The following is a 6,059-nucleotide window of genomic DNA, read 5'->3' on the forward strand; positions in this document are numbered from 1 at the left end:
CACACCACACACACACACACACACACACACACACACACAGAGTAAGCTAATCAGAATAACTGATTTCCTTAGGATGCTTCAAATGACTACATTCACATGAGGTAACCAATGTTAAAACACAATTGGCATGTCAAAAAGTGAAGCTTTCTCTTCACTTTCTTGAATCTTTAAGTCATACAGACATTCCCAATACAAAACATTACAGTATCAGGACATAAAAGTAGAAACACCTGAAATTAAAGCTAATTTTAAAAAAAACTAATTAAATTCATGTTCTTGTAAATAATCAGTTTTTCAAATGTGGATACCACTATGGACATTATTAACTCAAATATTTCCATAATATTTGAAAAATAAACATTGGGGAGATGAGACTATTAATATGTCAACTACTGAAATATTCATTTTAATATAGTTGAACTGTAAAATTACCTGCTCTCAATGTTTGTTTATTCCTCCATTCTAAAGCTTTATTTGGAACAGAGTTTTGCATTTCAATGGCAGGCTAAATGGGTTTAGAAGAAAAATGATTAATAACGAATGTACACAAAATACATAGTTAATAAATAATTCAAGATAAAATTATAAAACTCAATACCTCAAAGTCAGAGGGCTTTTCAGTAGACTCTAAAGCAAAAGAGATTTATTATTAGTCGTAGGTAAATATAACAAAACCAACCACAAATGAACCCAGTGATAGTATCTAACTGAGTCCTCTTGCTCAGCTTTGAGAATGATTCCTTTAGATTTAGGAGATTTTCTTTTGTTTGTTTAGGACACTCACATGACAGAAATACACTGAAGAAACTAGGAATCTAGGGTTCATCAAACATGCATTTAAGATTTCAAAAGTGGGAATGTGTTTTGCATGCAAAATGTGTTGATATTAATATGTATATGCTGAGTGATGAAAGCATAAATGATTTTTGATCAGAGGAGCAAATCATGACCCTGAGAAAATAAATGTCAAAGCTGAACATAGAATCCTACACCATATGTTTAATGAAATACATTAGAATAATTTATAGCATTACATTCATCATGTTCTTTAATTTGTCCTACAATTGAGATGGTACACCATTGTGATGAGAGTTCAGCTGAATGCAGAACTGACATCTCATCACTGAATGTGTTACAAATTGATCAGCTTGGATATTTACTTAGGGGATAATACTAAATAAAATATTCATTGTTTTCCATATCCATGTGGTGTAATCATATGCCTACATTTCTGTATCCTCTAGTTTATCCTCAGAAATTTTCTTGATTCACTCATGTAAAAAATATATACAAAATTAATTTAAAAGTTTGTGTAATGAGCTTTCAATATTGGCATGTTTATTTGAAAATTTATGGCAACATACTTATTACATACAAATAATATTTTATATTTTTAAATCAGAAAAATATTTTTAAAAAAGTTAGAATTCAAGTAATAAATTCAGTATTTTTTTGTTTCTAAAAATTATTCTGCTTTATTAAAGTGTCTAATGGATTTTCATAGAACAACAATTTTACCAAAACAATTTGCTTCATTAAAAATAAAGCCAATGCTCTTAGATTCAAATACCTCTCATTTGAATAGTTAATATCAACAAAATATATACCTTTTATGCCTGATAGTGATAGAGAAAACTAAAAAGTCACCATAGTTTACTCCAATTCTAGTAATCCTCCGCTTCCGGTAGTCTCTGGAGTACCCAAAATCTAATCTTCTGGAGTGCAAATATTGTAAATGCATCTGAAGTGAATTCACTCAAATTTCCTATTCAGAAACTCCAAAGTTGTCTGGCTATCTTCTTTCTTGCCCCGTTTCCTGCCTCACAACCCCTCTTTCTTAGCCAAAATAATGTCCACACCTGTGGTCTTGATTTTTCCCATTCAACATCTTTTAAAATCAATTTTCCCAACACTTTCTTTCTCTTTGATTAGGAATAGTATCTGACACCCGTAATTATTATTTCTTTACCTCTTTTTCCCCTCTGGCCAGAAACAGATGCAGAAATAAAAGCAATATAATGCTTTCCCTTGACCCTGTTATGTCTTCTATCCAATTGCCCTTCTTCCAGATTTTTCCAAAGGAAAGGCTATTCTCTTGCTACTTAAGAGTGAGGTCCAAGGACCACCAGCAACAGCATCACTTGAGAACTTATTAAAAATGCCAGAATCCCAAGTCTGCTGAATCACAACGTGCACTGTTAAAAAGGTATTCAGCTGATTTTATAAAGTGTGAAAACTTGTGGTCTATACTGAGTGTATATGACAAATTATATACACGCATGGCTGTGCCAATATGCTTATATTCACCTGTTGCAGATAAAAGACAACTCTCTATGGTCAGTTGCTTCCATCCCTAATGCCTTCCCACCAGTGAGAAAGACAGGAGTGATAACATGTTTGCTGTAATTCCCTGGCAAATTTTGGAAATAGAAGGTCACTTTTTACTCTTCCCAGCTTTCTAACCATGCTCTATCTTTCTCTAAAGAATTATTTTATTTTACCATTCTCCATTATATAAACCTGCTTCTTGTTCCCTCATGTACTCCCTGTCTTCCTCTGTCTTCATTCCCTCTTGTACTCCTTTCCTCAGGTATATTGAATTTAAACTAATAATTCAGCTCTTTTTTTGGCACTCTCAATATAATCTGTTGCTAACACCTGCGAAGACATGTAACTTTCACTCCTTTTGTCCTTCCATGCTAGGCATTTAAAAAATAATTTTCTTTGGCTGTCAGAGTATATCAGTCCTCATGCTTTTAGACAAATAATTGGTCAAAAGATGTTTTAAATAAAAAATGGTTCTTACCTTCTATTTTGCCATTTATTGTCTTTATTTCTTTTTGATATGTAGCCTCAGGTAAACACACATAATTCTGTGTATCATTCACAGAGATAATCTGTTAAAGATAATATTAATAAATAATTTCATTTTTTACTATTTTTTTATTTTGTTTTTCTGAGATGAAGCCTCGCAGGGTTGCCCAGTGGCATGAATGATCTTGGCTCACTGCAAACTCCGGTTCCCAAGACCAAGTGATTCTCCTGCCTCAGTGTCCCGAGTAGCTGGGACTACAGGCATGAGCCACCACACCTGGCTAAATTTTTGTATTTGTAATAGAGACAGGGTTTCACCATGTCAGTTGGGCTGGTCTCAGACTCCTGACTTCAAGTGATCCGCCCACCTCGCCCTCTCAAAATACTGGGATTACAGGCAAGAAACACCAAAATTAAATTTTTGTTCTTTGTTTATAAATTTTGTTGACACACTATAAATGTACTTGTTTTGTGGGTATATGTTATCATTTAATACATTCGCATAATCAAATCAGAATAATTGAGATATTAATCACCTTAAGTATTTATTTTTCCTTTATGTTAGAAACATTTAAATTATTCCCTACTAGGTATTTCAAAGTGTACAACAAATTGCTCTTACCTATACTCGTCCTTATATTTTCTGTCAGCTTTTTGTTAAAATCTGCTATAAGTCACTCAAGGACACCTGAGCTATATTTTATTAGCTGGCTATGTTTTCTTAATTTTTATTTTAAATAATTTATATCCTATCTTTTATTCTAGAGAGTTCCTGCTCTCATTTAATCCACAATTTTTGCTGTGTTTTTATAAGAATCTGTCTCATCCTGTCTCATGTAATCTCTATGTTTATCTTACCCTTCTTCAATGAATTAATTCCTATCATTCCGTTCATCTAATTTATTATTATACAAACATGGTGGTATCCATTAGATTATTTTTTAACCAAAATAATCTAGGACTAAAATGTACTCTTACACAGCTTGTAGTATTATAGAAATAATTAAAATTTAAAAATTACATGTTATAGTTTGAAATATCTCTTCACAATTTACAGTTGTATTAATTACCTCTTGTGTGCAAAAATGTGAGAGTTTAGTTTCTAATAGTACCTTATTTAACTGGGTTTGCGTTGAAATGGTATAGGTTGTTCCTATTCCGTGTGGCAAAATGCTAAGTATAAATAATTGTATAAATTCTGATTCTTCCACGAAACAGAAAAAAAGAATAAATCATGGATGAGGGGATGTGATTGATTAATGAAAATCATACATAGCAACTAAATAGAAACCTGTAAATAAATATGCTAACAATTGAGACAGAGATGCCCTCANAAAAGTAGAGCAAGCCTTCATAAAGAGAAAAATAAAAGCATGTATTCATGAAACATCTAACATGTGCCAGACACGTATTTGCAGATTTTTCTTCACCTTAGAACAATGAGGATGATGATGATGTTGGTGGTTACCCCACTTTCTGCTTCCTAGTCATTCTAGGTTGTTAAGAACAAAATGATGAACAAATATGTTCCACTGTTCTCTCTGTTCGGAATGTCTTCCTCCTAAACTTTCATATGACATACTCTTCATCTTTGAGATGGAGATTAAATGGCAGTTTCAGAAAGATCAACTCTGACCACAGAATTCCACTGCCACTCCCATACCCGTGCTAATTACAAAGTTCTTCAATTTTCTCTAACCAAACATTCTCTGTTTTGTTTTTAAGAAAAATTTATAATGACTTATAAGTGTTTTTTTGTTGTTGTTTTTGGTTTTTTTGTTTTGTTTTGTTTTTGAGATGGAGTCTTTCAAGTCCCAGGCATTATCGTTTCAAGTTCCAAGTTGAACAAGACTAAGACTTCACTTTAAACTCTTTCTCCCTGAATCCAATTAGAGCTTTTGTACATCTAGATATACACAGAATCATGTATGTGCCCATAAATGAACAGAGAGAAATTATTCAGTTTTTAGACAAACTCAACTTTGAACTCAAATAGATTCCTAGTGCCTTCTAAGCCTTATTTTCTTTTGCACTATTCTACATTGGCTTCAAAATTAATCTGCAAATTAGCAGAATTGCACTATGCAGCTATTATCTACTTGGCACATGATTATGAAGTATGTTCTGATAAATGTCAGAAAATAAATGCTTTTTTTCTTTTTCTTTTTTTTTTTTTTTTTTTTTTTTGCTTTTCTTTGAGATGGATTTTCACTCTGTCACCCAGGCTGGAGTGCAGTGGCGTGATCTTGGCTCACTTCAAGCTCCACCTCCTGGGTTCACACCATTCTCCTGCCTCAGCCTCCCAAGTAGCTGGGACTACAGGCACACACCACCAAACCTGGCTAATTTTTTTGTATTTTAGTAGAGACAGTTTCACCATGTTAGCCAGGATGGTCTCAATCTCCTGACCTCATGATCACCCACCTTACGGACACATGCAGAGGTGAGAGTATAAAGTCAAATCACCTTTTATGTTTTAAAATTACTCATTACTTAAGTTTTAAAATAGCAACAACAACAACAATACACATACCTCAGAATCTGAAGATGATTTTGTACCTTCTTTTGTCCTGATTCTGATGTGGGTATCTTATCTACAAAATGTTATTCACAGACACATATATGAGAACATTTATTACTGTAAATTGGAATACCATATACAAATCTATTGCCATTTATGAGTATTTCAAAATAAAACTAACAGCAAAATAGAATTTCAGAATTGAAGCAGGTTCAGTAAAAGAATTGATAGCATGAAGAAAGATATCAGAAAGTTTTTTTTTAATAGCTGGTATAAAATAAAATTGTCATTACTTGTTTGATCTTGTGGAGCTTGTTCAATAATGCCAATATCATTTTCTTGTTGTCCAGTTACTGTCTTTGTTGCTTCCTCCTATTACAAACAATAAACAAAAGCAACAATAACAAAAAAAACTTCAGGAAAAAATTGTATTTATTCACTCACTCACACAATTTATCAGTAAGACAAAAGAGAACAACAACAAGAAAAAACATACACTGTATCTATCAAATAATAGGCACTATCCTGGGAGAAGCAGAAAATATACATGGAAGATAGATTCTGGCCTATATTCAAGAAATGGCAGAGATATGTGAAAACAAAAAAAGAACAGAAAAGTATAATTCACCAGTTCTACAATTTAAGTCAATAAAATGCATAAGGGTACAAAGGAGAGAACAATGAGATTTACCTGAAAAGCATAGAAAATGCTGCCATAATGGGG

General features: G+C 32.7%; 1 long non-coding RNA gene across 1 annotated transcript; it reads right to left on the bottom strand.

Moving 5' to 3' along the window:
* Nucleotides 1-427: 427 nt before the first annotated feature.
* Nucleotides 428-5,769, bottom strand: LOC108523199 (uncharacterized). The gene is made up of 5 exons (XR_001883746.1): nucleotides 5,629-5,769; nucleotides 5,348-5,408; nucleotides 2,807-2,897; nucleotides 599-627; nucleotides 428-505 (listed from the first exon to the last, which is right to left on the bottom strand). It is a non-coding gene; the product is annotated as an uncharacterized LOC108523199 (long non-coding RNA).
* Between the last annotated feature and the right edge of the window lie 290 nt (nucleotides 5,770-6,059).

Source organism: Rhinopithecus bieti, unplaced genomic scaffold, assembly GCF_001698545.2.
Source record: "Rhinopithecus bieti isolate Rb0 unplaced genomic scaffold, ASM169854v2 scaffold_73753, whole genome shotgun sequence".
Taxonomy (NCBI): Eukaryota; Metazoa; Chordata; class Mammalia; order Primates; family Cercopithecidae; genus Rhinopithecus; species Rhinopithecus bieti.